The 15,718-nt window shown below is 41.3% G+C and overlaps 1 protein-coding gene across 1 annotated transcript in view; it reads right to left on the bottom strand.

The window, feature by feature from the left end:
- Window positions 1–15,718, bottom strand: part of MED13L (mediator complex subunit 13L) — a 180,243-nt gene that overhangs the window by 44,614 nt on the left and 119,911 nt on the right. The window lies entirely within an intron of this gene.

Here is a 15,718-nt window from a genome sequence, read left to right as displayed (position 1 = left end):
TCAAGATCTGCACACAATTTTATGGGTGTTGGCTTTGGCACAGGGCCAGCCCTAACCTGTGTTTTACACTCAGCTCTCACTACCTGCACCAAGAAGAAAAACCAGAGGCAACTATAACCATTTCATTTTAGTGTTTTAAGACAGCTAACTGCTCTGCTATTGCTGCCAGTTGTTTCTAAATAATGGCACTGATGGTCTAGAATTGGGAGCTGCTCTAATCTCACTAAATCTCCGAGTCCACACATTGGGCAGAGTAACCTGTCATCCTGTAGCTCAAGTTCCTTTTCTGTAAGCCTCAAATCCTACCACAAAAAGAGACCAGAAAAAAATGTTCAGCTGAGAAAAATCTGGAGAGAAAAGGTTACTGAAATAACAGGTAACAGCTACACTTCCCTACTGCTGCCATCCACAATTCCGAAGTACTTGGCAACAATAATTCCTCTAAATAAAAGGTTATGTTATGTTTCAGTTTTCACAAAGGAAAGCAATTTCACTATCCTGGGTGATGAAGTGATAAATTGAGCATTAAGTTACATGAAGGGGAAGGGAGGGAACAGGACATGGGACAAAATGGGTCAGACTCCAGGTATTTCTATCCTACCCCAAGAAGAGAAGCAAATAAATTCATGTAATAAAACCTCCTGAACAATGCATTTTTCACATACAAGAAATACAAAATCATAGCAAAGTCCAATTATTTCATCAAAGCCCATTTGTTTCCTTACACAGGGTGAATGCCTTTAATATAAAGGTTTTAATGAATAAACCCCTCATGAGAGATCTGGTGTAAGATCAAGTGGGGATAATGTCTGCAGAGAGTTCATGAGCAGCAGGTCAGCATTTCCAAAGCAGAGAGCAAAGCTGTTATTTTCAGCTCCTGTCTTTAGGATATACACAGAAACACTTTGGATTCTGCAAGCTTCCTACAGGATTTAACTGTGGGTCTTGTGTGTGGCTGCTGTTAAACTGAAGGGAAAAAACTGGGACCAGCAAGGGACCCTCTCAAGTGTCTTGCAAAGTGCTCTGGCATGAAAAAATCACGTGGAATCTTCTGCAACACTCACAGCTACCCACAAACACCGTGAGGATAAGGAATACACCAAATCAGAGCTTGGAAGACAAAAGATTTGTTTCGTTTTGGACGGAAGGCAATGTATGCCACTAACTTTCAACTGAGAATCAACTAATACCACAATTAGTAACTGAGATCACAGAATTAGATAGCTTCAGACTGAGAGTACAGACAATTAATTATGGGGGAAAGAGGTGTACAAATACAGTATCAGCCCATCTCTCTTCCCTGAATGCCAGACTAAGGAATAACATTAATGAATGTTACTGCTCGCACCCAGCAATAAGGACTTCATCAGATGGATCATTTCTAGCACTGGATCCAAGTTAAACCATGCCCAGCTCTAGGAAGAGAGCAATAAAGCTTGCCCAGTCCAGCAGCACTTTCCTTCAGACCAGACTTGGTGGAGCTATTGGCACGAGCCCCTTTGCCCAGCAGGTCCAACTCCAGGACCCCGTGCCCTGCTTCCCTCCCTGACTCCCCACCACCTCTGCCAGGGGAGAGGCACTGACACACGAGTGAAGCTCCCTCTGGTGCCAGTCACCACCAGAAGCTCAGCTTTCAAGACCAAAAATAATAAAGATCAAGGCCTGGGGACTTCCTGCAGTCCCCATGACCCCGAGTGAAAGTTTCCTTTAGTAACAAATAAGAATTTGAGCACACACTGCTGGGCTGTGTCCCGCTCTGGTAAGTGCTGCCAGCCTCCCGACATTCCTGCATGCAGTACAGCTCACACCATTCCTGAAATACCAGCCTAAAGAAATCACTCTGGCTACAAATGTGAGCCAGATCTTGGAATAAAAGCCAAGTGGAGAAACCTCACACAGCCCCAGCACCAGGCTTCACCTGATCCACCACTGAGCTCCACTGTACATTCAACCTATTCACATCACATAAAGTTTCAAAACACACAAATAGTTCAGGTCCCCACTAGAGTCCAGCAACAACATCAATATCCAGTTTTTCTACCAGATCTACTTCTCTTTGCACCAACAAAAAACTGAACACAAAATGCAGATCAGCCCAGGGTTCCTAAAAACATTCAACACCATGTTCAGACTAAGTTTTTTATTTTATTTACATTTATTTCAACCCAGTTCAAAAACTGAAGCTGACAGGCTTTTGAGAAGCCACTCCACTACCTCTGTGGGTTTTTAAACACCCTCCTTTCTGTACTCTTTTCTGATCAGATGATAAAACCATCAGAAACCACCAGAAAGGCACATGAAATGGCTTCCAAATGATCTCCCTACTCCCCAGTCTGTTGGAATACCTCGAGCTGCCAGCTCAGGACAAGCACAATAATACAAACATTGCTAATTTTGCACAGCTATGCTATACATTCACTTTGCACACACTAACACAGGAACAAAGGGCAAAAAGAGACACAATTTTACTCCTCCTCTGTTAATGAATGTACTTTATAATTTTAAATTTGAGCCTGTTTCGCCCTTAAAGTGTTTTCTCCCAGTCCTTATCTCAACTTGTGAGCCTGGTTTTTTTTTCCCCCTCCTCTTCCCATTTGTAGCAGAGGAGAGAGAGTGAACAGTTTTTATGGGTACCTGACATTTCAACCAGCGTGAAACACAACAGAGTGCAAAACTGTGACAGCACTCTGGTCACACTACACAGGAATTCTTTTTTACAGGTACTTTTTCAGAAACCTTTCTTTGCTTTCCCAGTGCCTGACAGCTGCCTTGGTTAGGATGTCATCTCCCCCAGTGGAATGTATAGAACATATACAGAATATATGTTATTTCCAACTCTGGCTGCACTAAGGCTGAGGTGGGAAAAACGTTGAGCACTGGTCTGCAGCCAGCAGAACACTCTGGCACACACCTTCAACAATATTTCCACTACATTCACTGAGACTTGTGTGCTAAAATTAAAATAGCTGCTTAAATAAAAGGCATCTATTAACAGAAATACAAATAAATAGCAATGTCAAATAACCTTTTGTAACAAAAGATCTGTGTCCTCTTAAGTATTGCAGGTACTTTTTCTCCACAACACAAAAATCAAGCCTTCACTTTGGTACCTAATCACCTGCAGCTGGCATTATCTGTCTTTCAGCGTTTCCTCTGGGACCTTAATTACCTCAAATAACTTTTGAGATGCCTAAAAATGTAGCTGAATGCCTTGGTAATGTAATATTTAGGACTTCCCATAAACTTTATGAATGCCAATTCCTCAGTTACTATAAATGACTTTAAGAAAATAACATTACATTTACTTACATATAAAAATCAGATGAGGATTATGAAAACCTGACTACATTTAAACTCCACAACATTGGCAGAGAAAGGAGAACAACTGATGGATTCAGGTGTTGTTTCCATTTTTTTGGGAGGTTTGGATAAATACTGACTGGAACCCTGTCTGTTCTGCATTCAAACTGTACATGAAAAAAATGCCAAGATACTACAATTCCTAACCAAGTTTGGAATGTATATACTAATGTAAATCTTATATAAAGTCAAAACTGCCCCCTACAGATTCCAAAATACACCACAAACGTGGAAGTCAAACTACCAGTAACAATTACTGGAGGATTTGGGGAAGAAGATGCTACAGAAAAATTAACTGAACACAACCAATTTTTTTTCCTTATTCGAGGAATATTAAAACAATAGTTTCATGGCATCAATTTTATCATCATTATTTTAAGGACTTGAAACCATTCCCTGAAAACCCCTTGCTGCCATGCAGTGCACAGTGTCTCAGCTTGTTTTGTCCCAAACGCTGTAACCTCCTGACACACCTTGGAAAGTGCAGTTGGGAACCACATGCTGGGACTGACACTAAAGGTTCCTTAGAATAACACACTGAAAATTTAAGAATCCTATATTTGTACATATCCAGCCTATTTTTAGAACAATTTCAGGGCTGAGCATTTTTTAAATACTTATTTCTCCACAGAGCAGTTTGAGCTCCCATGACTCGCCCTCCAGGCTGCAGGCAACCTCTTGTTTCTCCTTTATTTTATCAGCAATTGTCTACAAAGCCACTGACTGTGTATGATTAATTGTATTTTCTGACCAAGAAATTGTATGGCTGCTTTAATTCTCCTCAAAGTTAAGACTGGGATCTGAAAGCCCTCAAGTCACAGTTACCCCAAAATAGATTCATCAAGTCTGATGTCAGAAAAGAGGCAGCAGCAAGGCACAGGCATTAGGAAAAGAGTCAAATCATTTGTCTAATGTGGACTACAAAAAAGAGGGCATCAAAAGGCAAATTTGAAACAGAAGAGTAAGTGAGAGCAAAATAAAATAGTTTCCTTTAAATCTGCTAAAGCAACAGGACAAGAGCAGGTCACAGCAGGGTCTGGGCAGGAGATGGCAGCACCTGGACACCCCTACAGTCACTAACACTCCAACACCACAGAAATTAACAGTCCAGTATGTAAATCAGCTCTTCTTCAATATTCTGGAAATAAATATCCCCAGGGAAGCCTGAACTTGAGCAAATTCCCACTAAAGGAAGGGAAGACAGGCTGCCTGCATTGACTTTAGAGAAGACAGAGCCTCAGTTTCAGTGCAGAGTGGCCTTAGATGTGCCAGTGCCCAGCTGAGGGGAGGGATGCACTCTTGGAGTGCCCAGATCCCCCAGGACACACCATGGTCCAGGCAGGAGCTGCAGGGCTCTGGAGGCCACTGTGTGAGCAGAGAAAGCTTCCTCACATACACCAAGAGAGCAGAGCAGCACCTGGAGCAGCAAACAAAAAAAGCTGGGCCATTCTCTGGCGCTTAAGGGAAATTGCATACTCAAAACCACAACTAAAGCTAAAAGGAAAGCATTTCCAGGCATGAGACAATTTCAGAGTTTTCTGGATGCCACAGCCTCCCAACAACACCCAGCCCCCTTTTCTGCACCAGGCATGGGACCCCCACAGCCAGGTCCTCTCCACTATGGCCCCAGACACAGATCCACACTGAAATATGGAAACACCAACCTGGAACCTGCTTGGGGCTCTGTCACTCCACACATCAATCCCTGGGAAGTAAGGACTCCCTGCCCAACTGGATCCAGCATTCTCTGGGGGCTGACACTTCCCAGCAGCTGGAGCTTGTCCCAAGGCTAATGAACACCCAGCTAAAACCAGGTGGAGCGATTATTTCACTGTATCACAGCACCTGAAACACCTTTTCTTCAGGTGAACACACTGCTGCCTCATGAACAATGGAAACTGATGTCTGGTTATACAACTCTGCTCAAACTCACTAGTTTTTGCATGGCACAGAATAAGAATACAGGAGGCCATGCTGCAGATTAAATCATATTGCTTTTGCAAAGACTCCTTGTCTCTTGATCATGTTATCTCTTTCTCTTCCCCAACTCAAAGAAATAAAAAGCAGGGAACAGAACATCAGTTCCCAGAACTATCAGATCTTTAATAATGGTATCAGTAAGTCCATTTGTTGTCTCACATATTCTGTTGGATTTTTTTTAAATGTATGAGATGCACAGACAGAAACTTTGTATATGTATGAATTGCCTTTAATTAATTTGTACACATATTAATCGTCTTTTTCCAGTAGTGAAGTAAAAGCACTAAGATAACAGTTTCACAATGCAGCAAGCATTTAGATAACATTATCTAAACACTTGCTGTGTTACAGACTTATTATCTCAACACTGCCTCGGTTGTCACCAGCAAAGCCCTTGCCAAGGCCAACACACACCTCCCTAACGGGATTCCCTCCCTGATCCCATCTTCAGCATCCTCCCACCCTCCCCTGAGTATAAACATACACACAGGATGAGCTGCCAGCCTGGGGGACACGGGGGTTATTCTACCAATGGATCCATCAGTGTGTGGCAGGGTAAGAACAGCAGCACCTGCGTGAGTCCAGGGGAAATGCTGCACATCCCCTCAGCCTGTTCTGAGCAGTAATTCCAGTGCAGGACCACTTGGAATAAGACCCACATCAAGCCTGTACTGGAGACAAGGTCATGTCCTTTGATGGGAAAATGGGAGAAACTGCTCCTATTTCCTGTCCTGGCTTATCCCAGTGTCTGAGGCCGGGAGAGCTCCAGGTTTGGGTTTTTTGGAGATGGACTGGGCTGCTTACAGAACAGAGAACAGGCTTGGCTGTGAGTTAATAACAGGGACAGTGCTCCTGCTGTGAGGAACAGGTTCTGCAGCAACAGCCATCCCATGCTTGCCTGGGAAACTACACATAGAAATAAGCATATTTTTTACACTGTATTGAAGCAGTGTTCAATATTTGGTTCCATTTTTATTAATGAATAATTTAAATGCATAAGGAGCTCCTACAGTGTGCTGGCACTGAGAGATTCCCTTCCATGTACAAGAGGAGTAGCTTTATTCCTGTGATCCTCAGCAAAGTATTACAGTATAATAGGTGAAATTGTCCCATAAATATGCACTATAGACCCTTATTTTTCTGTATCAAGTAAGTTTTGTGTGTTGAGCATCAAGGTTTATTGATTTATTATTAGCTTTATTTATTTATTAGCTGCACATGTGCATAAAATGTGATTTGTCAAAATACAGTGGTCTAAAATTGTTTCCCACAATTTTTAAGATGGACTGAATTCATTCTCAGACCACTGATGGTTACTGCAGAAATAATCCAAAATAATACCCTGAATAACTAAATCAGGCAGCAGGGCTGCCACAACCACTGCAATGTATTTCTTTTCTTTACATTCAGGGACAAACCCTGCTCTTGATATCAGTTAATACCAAAGGCAACCTGGAGCAAAAAGGAAGGCAAGTCCCTGGATCAAGGATAGCATTTATCTTTATCCCATATATTCAGAAATATGGGACAACGACAGATGGCACAAAAGGTTGGTCAATGCATTTGCCAATATGAAAATAAACATATTAAAATCAGAGCACAGCTACGCAGGATTTTAGTTTTCATGCTGAAAGCTTGACCCGCTTGAAAGAACAGCAGAGGATTCCTGCTCTGGAAATGGGCTGGGATCCATCCCCAGTAGGATTGTAACCAGCAGATCAAAGCACAGCAATCCAACAGTGCTGCTCAACAGGTGAGGAGCTTGTGCATCCTCCCACCAACGCTCCAACATCAGGAGCATTGAAGGCATGTCAGGTTAGAAAAATCCTACCTGCAGTAGACAAGCAGAGGTTGTAGGGTAGAGACACAGAACAGATCAACATAAACAGTTTCCCTGTATCAGAAATTCAGATCTCTAAAAATTTTATGTGCTAAATTATAATTTTTTTAATACAATCTGATTTTTACTAAATGTAATCAATACCTGATAAAGCTGGCCAAACCCAAAGGATCTCCTGGATCTCTGAAATAAAATTCCTGCAGTGAAATCCCAGTGAACATTGCTCCCTTGGCAGAGGGATGATGAGTGATGCAGTCAGGCCTGTACCACACCATGTAGCTCGAGGCACTGAGGATTACCGAGTCCATTATTTGTTACATTTGTGCCACACTTCAGAGCAGTGCTGATTTAGAACCACAACTCTTTTGAATTATTTAAGATGTCAGTACCAAAAAGTGATTCTGCAAGTTTATTATATTCATTATTAACTAAAATTCATCGAGATGAGACACGATGGGATCCTGCCCTATTTAGAAAACACAGAAGTTGCTGTGACCATATTTCTACTGTACTACAGGATATAGACTTTAAAGTACTATATAAATGCATACCAAAAAAGAAACATGGAGGTTATTAAAGTTATTTTCAGGTCTATTTTTCACTGGAAATTCTGAGCTTTTTAATTTATATATCCTTAGAAATCAGGAACTTGCTTGTATCTGTACTAGCATAACCAGGTATTCTAAAAACAATAGTATCAGCTGGTGAAAACTACGAAATGGATTATAATTAACTAGAAGATTTTCAGAATGGATGCAGTATTTCTTGCTTTAGCATACTCAAAATACCAACACATCAGAAAAAATTGCATATCAATCTCCTAAAATCCCTGCTGTTATCACCCTCCTGCCATCTCTCTCTGTCTGAAGCACTGTTTCCACACAGGGTCTGAAATGGGTCCTTTGGAAGATTCATTTCCATGAAAGATCTGATACCCTTTCAAACAAGAATGCAGGCAGATAAGCTCATATATTCAATGTGCCCCATAAGTTATTCATGACACATGAATAAGTTACATGTTAGTTACATGTGGAATCTCCCAAAAAGCCCTCTATTTGTGCTCTTAGTCTCAGCATTTCTTAAATACCATCCAGGCCTCAGAACTGTCATGAGCAGTTGTGCTCTGGAGATCAGGACTGAAAAAATCCTTTTGAATATTAATAACCCCAAACTCCAGCACAAGCCTGACGAGCGCTGATGGAGGTTCGCCAACCAACCATTGCCATTTTTTTTTTCAGCCTAAGGCATAAACTGACCTTTCCTTAACAGCTCGGCCCTGCAAAGTTTAAATGCTGGGTTCCCTTAAATTGAAGCTTTCTGTGGCAGTTTTATCACAGATAACACAGCTATCAGTTACTCTGGCTCACAGCTCCAGCTGGATGGTTGACTGGCACAGTCAAAATGATTTGTCTGTGGTCACGGACCCAAACAGAGCTGAAGCTTTGGAAAAAGGCTTCCCTCTACCCCTGATAAACGGGTAAAAATATTATCCTTTCTATTAAGATTTGTGTTACACACTGGCCATTGGTGGGCAGTTAACTTTATCCAAATGAAGTCAGCCTAGTTTTCAGTCTCACACCTGAATTGTAGGAGCTGTGTGTGAAGTCAGTGATGAAATCATGTTCAGCAGAGAAACAAAATTAGTATTTAACACTCAGGTATGGGGGAGTATCAAACCACATTCATATTGGGAGCTTCATTTTCATAAATTAATGCTGCTCTAGGAGTAAAGTCACAAGTCATCAATGATCCCTTAGTAATTGCTTTAGACAATTCCTTACTTGACTATGTCCTTGTAGCACAGATTCACTCAAAGCCACCGCTGAGCTTGTCACCAATATTTGCTCTGTGCTCTGCTGGATTCAAAACTGCACATTTAAGAAGAGCATCAACATGGGACATCACAGAAATTTACTTGTAACAAATTAATAAAAAATACCTAATTCTGTATTAATTTATATCACCATTAAATCTGAAATCTAGAAATTTAATGCATCTGATAGCCTCTTTTGGCTTGAAATGGCTTTGATCTCAACAGCCATTAGTTAGAAATGACTACTCCAAAACCCCTGTAACCTGAATGAACACTGTGACGTGGATAAGCATTGCTGTGTGTTTATAGGGCTACTCTGTTATTATGGAGGCAGAGTCTGAAAGGTCACGTTATTTGTTTATGTAACACACGTGGTGTTCTTACAAATAACAGCCCTGAGTTCTTCAGTAACCAGACATTCCCTCACCTGGGAGCACCGAGCTGGAACAACCACCCAGTGCTGTGCAGACCAGGATAGGGAGACCTAAAAAAATTAAAAATATAGGAACAAAACCAGCTGTCAATGAACCTGACTAGCTGACAAGAACCTTGACTAGCAGGTACAAGATACAAGGGGAAATAATACGTGAACATCCCATCATTTTCAGACTGCTCATAGCATGGGGAAGAAAGCGAAGCAGCCACTGCCACTTACTCCTGCTTGCACCACATGTTTGAATTAGGGAGGGGTTGTGTGAAGCTTTAAAATTATTATATCCAAATTCTTTCAAGATAATCAGCTAGTTCTACACAAATCCTAAAAATGAAGCTCAAAAATAATGAAAACTAAAATCCTATAGAAGAAAAGACACGTGTTTCTTACAATCAAATACCTCATTTTCTCACAAGCAGCCAGGCTTCTCTCCCTGCTTTGTAAGTTAAGCAGCACTGGCATGGTAACACAGGGCCCAGTAATTCACAAGTTAACAGACACAACAATTCATCTGCTCTCTCCCAATTTAAATTCCTGCAGTCTCAGTCACAGGGATGCTCTCCAGACATGCACACAGGCTCTGTCACCACAGCCAGCAGCCAGAGCACAACCATGGTGCGTCTTTTCCATGTCTGAGCTATAAAAATAAAGCCCAGCTCGTCAGAGGCTCCTCCTCTGCTTGCAAGGCCGGCACTGCCTTGTTTTTCCTGCCTGCTAATGTAGGTTAATGCACCCTTCTCCCCTTCACCCCATGGAGGCTGAGCAATTATCCAAAGTAGCATTATATTAGATTAAGGCCATTCTGAAAAGAGATTCCTGGGAAAAAAAACCCAGCAAAGCAAAGGGGAAGAAGGGCCACACGTCCATTTCTTGTTGTCATTAAGTTCACTCCACATAAAATTAAATTTATCGGTTTCATTCAAAAAGCAAGTACATCAACAGGGGGAACTGTGATTACCCAGGTTGTTCAACACAGAAATAATAAGAATATTGTTCTCAAAATCTCAAAACTATTAATGCAGTTTTGATGTGTGCTGCTTACTGTGGGCTCCCCAAGAGAAAAGGAGAAGTAAAGCATTATATTGCGAGTTGCATGCCACAGATTCACACAACCTTAAAAAGAAATTCAGAGTCTACAGGCATTAAATCCCGGTACCCACTCTTCTGAGTGAGGAAAGTTCAGTTTTTCTGGCAGGTGAACACCAGCACTGGGAGCTCTCCAGTGAGGAAGCAGCCCTGCTCTCAGAACGTGGGAGCTGGGGACCTCCTGACCATCTCACATCCATTTAGAAGTGGAAACTGGAAACAGAATTTGTAAGGGCTGCAAGACTTGATCCCCCCCTAAATTCATTTCTTCCCACAAACCAAATCTTCTGATATCTTTACATGATTATAAATCTATAATAACAACACAGTATTTTCAATTACAGAACATGAAGAGAGATGAATACTGATGGAAAGCTTTAATATTCCCAGGACTCGCAGCTGAACTCTTAAATGTGACAGCACAACAGCACTACTGAATGGAAAGGAAAATGGAAGGAAATAATGCTCAACCATACCTTGATAAAATGAAACAAAAATCCAAACCCCTCGCCCCCCAAATGATAAAGCAAAGCCAAGGTCCTGAATCTCTCCCCATTTTCTTGCACAGCACACCTTGCTCAAGCACCAAGCACTAAGGACATAAAATGCCCTTCACACTCCTATTGAAGAGCACAAGGTTTAATGAGCTACACAGGATGGAGAGAAAGTTTTAAGAGACCTGAACCTCATTTTACACTATGGTCTCAGAGAAAATTTGTTCTCCTTTGCTGTATGGTGTGTAAAAGAGCCTGCAAAGGCTGCAAACACCTCCTAATACACACTGAAATTTGAGCTGTAAGCCTGCTGCCAGCTGTCCTTTAGGAGGATGGCTGCACAAAATTATTTCACATGCGTCCATTATGCAGCATGATCACAATTAATGAAATAAATTTTATGATTCAAAACAAATTAAGCAACATGTAGAAAATTCTAAAACCATGAAAAATGCATTAATTTATTCATTGCCATGCATTTGTGATCTTTCTACTTTCGGAGTACGGTTTAATTGACTAGTTTAGAGACCAATTAATCCCTTTACATTTAAGTCAATCACTGAATCCTCTCCAAATAATTTAGCTCCTCCATGCTGCCTCCCATTTGATGTCCCTGGAGAGTGACTGCAGTTGAAACAGGTGGCACACAAATCACACTTAGGAATGGAGAAAGAACTGCACTAGCAGGGATACAAAGCATTAAAGATGCACAATTCAGCCAACCATGTTCACTCCCTGATCTCCATTACTCCAGCTCCCAATCATGCCCTGAATGTTTGGTGGGGTTTAAATAACAATTGCAGGTCACAGATAATTATTTCAATTTTTGTTACTTTCTCGTCCTCACCTACCTACTGTTCCTCTCTTCATTTTTTCACAAGGCACATGGAAATAATTCAATGCCAAAGATAGGGAGAAGTGGATTTGTCACCAAGGAAATCATTCCTCAGGTGGGGAACAGAGGTACTGGACACCAAACCAGTAACCTCCAGCATCACAATCCTAAGAGAAGGGAAAAATCCCAACATATTGAGGGTTTTTGCCTATTAAAACCACTTGCAATTTCAAGAGTATTGGAATGGGACAGGACATTTTATTTTCCCACAAAATAACACCTTAAAAGGTATCAGAATGAAGGTAGGATTTCTCTAGTTAAATAATAAAGTAAATCTGAAAATGAGCCAAGGACTTCACCCCTTCTATAAGGTGCTCAACCAAGAAAAGAGCTTGAAAAGAAAAATTATTTCAAATAAGCTAAAAACAGCTCCTGAAACCACATGAGGCTCAAGTAGAAATGAAAGTATTATCTTTGCACATCAGTCTAAAGCTTGTTGCATTTTAAAAATTTACAGACACATGATAAACAAATGATCTGAAACCTAGAGAAAGTATGTTCCAAGAAAAAAAATTAAGAAAAAATCACAAGAAGGAAAAATAATTATTCTCACATCAAACACAAGATTTAGTGTTTTCAGTTCCACCAAGTAATTTCATAATATAAATTCTTTTCTCCCTCATTTTCCCCTTGAATTAAGAACAAGTTTCTGTCAGAAAATGAAAAGAAAAAACCCCAACCACACCACTGCAGAAAAACACGTCTGCAGTGAGAAGTATTTTATAGAAATGCCTGAAATACCAATTCTGTGTCTTGGCAGGACTGAAACTCCACCCAAATGAGTGAACCAGACAGAGCTCTGGTGACCAGCACCCACCCACCGTGGGACACTGACACAGAGGGACCCCCAGAGAAAGGGAAACCAGGATCTTCATCCATCCTCCACCTCCAGCAGCTCCTGATTTCTCCATTCTGAGACCTGTGGGAGCTTTGTGCCGCCCTCAGTGGGCTCAGCCCCTGCCAGCCCAGTGCCTGTGCCCTGGCCTGTGCTGCCAGCTGCTGACTCAGGATCTCTGCCAGGCCAAACAATTCCTGAGGCAGGAATGTGCTGCAGCCGTCGCTTTGTGCTGAATTCTCACCCACGGACAGAAACAAAATGCTTCTAACTTTCAGCCTTGTTCTGTGCTGCTGCCTGTGGTGGTGGCACAGCTTTGTTTGCTGTTCAGAACGACTTCAACCCAAACATGGAAATAAAATGAAAGAAATTGCTCTAAAAGCTGGATTAGCCTATTAATTACCAGGCAGAAATGACTCTGCCATGTGTACACAGCTCTCCACATGTGTAATGCTGAGCGTCAGTGCACAGTGCAAAGCCACATATAGACAGCATGCAGGGAAAAAATGATGCAGCTTCCAACCAGACTTCTTCTTCTCAGCAGACCCAGCACTGGAAGGGAATGTACCCACAAGGGAAAGCTACTGAGCTCCATGAACTCACCTGTTAAAAGGTAAAGCAGCCATGCTTACGTGGACTCCACAGTGTTCAAACCGTACAAGTTCACAAAACTTCTCTGACAACCCCTAAAACATCATTATTTCTAACAGGTCACCAAGATGTGGCAGGATTTTCCTCAAGGCCAGAAATATTCTCTTCAGGCTTTCAATTAAATACTGTTAATTTTTGACTGAACTGTAGGGCGAAGGAAAAGCAAATAAACACTTCCTAATTCTGTTTTTCCCTCCCTCAACCTGGTCACTTGACAGGCTGCCAAAATTTCTGAACGTTCAAACTCCAGTGTGCTATTGCTATGACTGGTACCATTATGATCTGGTGAAGCAAAAGATCACACACTATGTCCCAGGCACAAACCACCAGAAGCAGCAGTGCAGCAGCCTGAAGTTATTAAATGTTATTGTGCTTCAATCATCAGCAACATAATTTGACAGGAATCACTCAAACCACAAAAAGAAAGAAAGGCCCCCATGCCCAACACAACTCCTCAGCTACACTAACCAGAGGCAAGAGGGATTTCACACCCTCTTGATACTCCAGCAGCCTAAAGATCCAGGTACCTACATTCCTTATGCATTCTGTGAACTACATCTTCCCTCTTTAACACACTGTTAGTTAAGACATTTTTAAGACAGGCCTTCAGAGGAAAAAAAAATTCCCTGAAAGTACCAAAGACCACAATCCTTATATAAAAATTAAGTGTAAAATTATCATTCATTAACACTAAAACCCACCAAGTGAGAGGTTTTGTCACACTGGCCAATACACAAGTGACAGAAGTTGTGAACACTTTCTATTCAGCCAGCCCGCAATTTGCAGCAGGTATCAGCTATGAGACAATATGTTTCTGTCAGTGTGTCTGGATCACACAGAAATTGCTAACATCACACAAAAAGCTACACTTTTATATTTTACATAAATGGAACTTTCAACAGGTATCTGCTAGAGGAAGACACAGTTCCATGACACAAACGAAATTATGTGTTTGTGAAAGTATATGACATGTTCATATGGAAGAATTACTTTTGTCACACAGTCAGCTTCAAAGGGCAGTCTGCATCCAAAATCCAGCAGGAGTTTCCTGTTGTTTTACCCAAGCAGGAGTAGGGCATAAGCTCTGTAATGGCTGCAAATTGTCAGCTAAATGTGCCATGGATCCTTCTACAAGGAAGTCTGAGTGCACAGCGATGGAACACGATATTCTTATTTCAATCACACATAACCAGTCCTGAACCAAGCTTCCAGGGAAGCTGTTCCTTCTGGGACTCATAATAATATCCAGAGTGACTTAGATTCACAAGCAGCTCCTCTCATTCCAGACTTCTTGTCACTTCTGACTTATTTTGCTCATTTCTTCTTGGGTAAAAAGCCCCACAAAAACATCAAGAGAACAACAATCCAGCTTCAGCTGAGATGAGCATGGAACATGAGAGGCTTTTCAGGTGTAAAAACCCTAACAAAGCACAGCCAACCCTTGAGAACATTTGATGATGTAAGGAGCAGAGACATCTTCTCCTCACAGACATAAGGATGCTGGCAAAAGCCCCACTGGAAATAAATCTGTATAACCCAAGAATTTCCTTCTTATGTTAACACAGCTTCTCAAGACCTGCTTTAAACTGTTAGAATACAGTACTTTTTGCAAATTTAAGCTACGCCAGCATCAGACAGGTTCAGTGGTTTTCATTTCTTCATAAACTCTAAGTAGAGAGAGATTTTTCAGTAGTGCTACTTGTTGGGTCACTACAGTCACCATCTGAGGTGGGACAGGTGAAGTGCTGCTGAAAACAAGACATCTGTCTTAGGCTTTTAAACACCTTGTCTGTAAGTATATACATTCACTGATCCCACAGAGTCCAGGTGAACTGTAAGGATAAGGTCAGCCAAGTGAGAAAACTGGATTCCATACAGCTTCATTTTTTCTTAACCAAACGATATCAAGGTTCTCAAAGTATCTAAAAACATGTGTCTCATGAGAACTTTGCAGTTAACTGTGGTTTTCCTCACAATTTTTCCTTCTATAACATAAAGGCTGATGATAAGTAGTGCAATAGCAAACTAAGCTAGTCCTGAAATTTCCATTGCTAAACCTCTCTCCATAAAGCCAAAAGGATTTCAATTTTCCAGCAGCCATGGGAATTCAGAGGAGCAGGAAGGGGGGAAAATCATTTCAGATAGATACCAAATTTTATCACACATGGAAGTCTGAATGAAATCTAAATCTAGGAAAATTATTTAGAAAGAAGACACAGTATGTTTTTGTATAAAACTACATGGATTTAATACCAAGGTAAGACACTGCCAGCAAATGGCTTTAGCAGGTTCTGTTTTCCTTGTGTTGGGATCAATTCATGAGCTGAGCGA

Source organism: Poecile atricapillus, chromosome 16 (genome assembly GCF_030490865.1).
Source record: "Poecile atricapillus isolate bPoeAtr1 chromosome 16, bPoeAtr1.hap1, whole genome shotgun sequence".
Lineage (NCBI taxonomy): Eukaryota > Metazoa > Chordata > Aves > Passeriformes > Paridae > Poecile > Poecile atricapillus.
The sequence above is the reverse complement of the archived record's forward strand: the minus strand, read 5'-3'. Positions and strand labels throughout refer to the sequence as shown.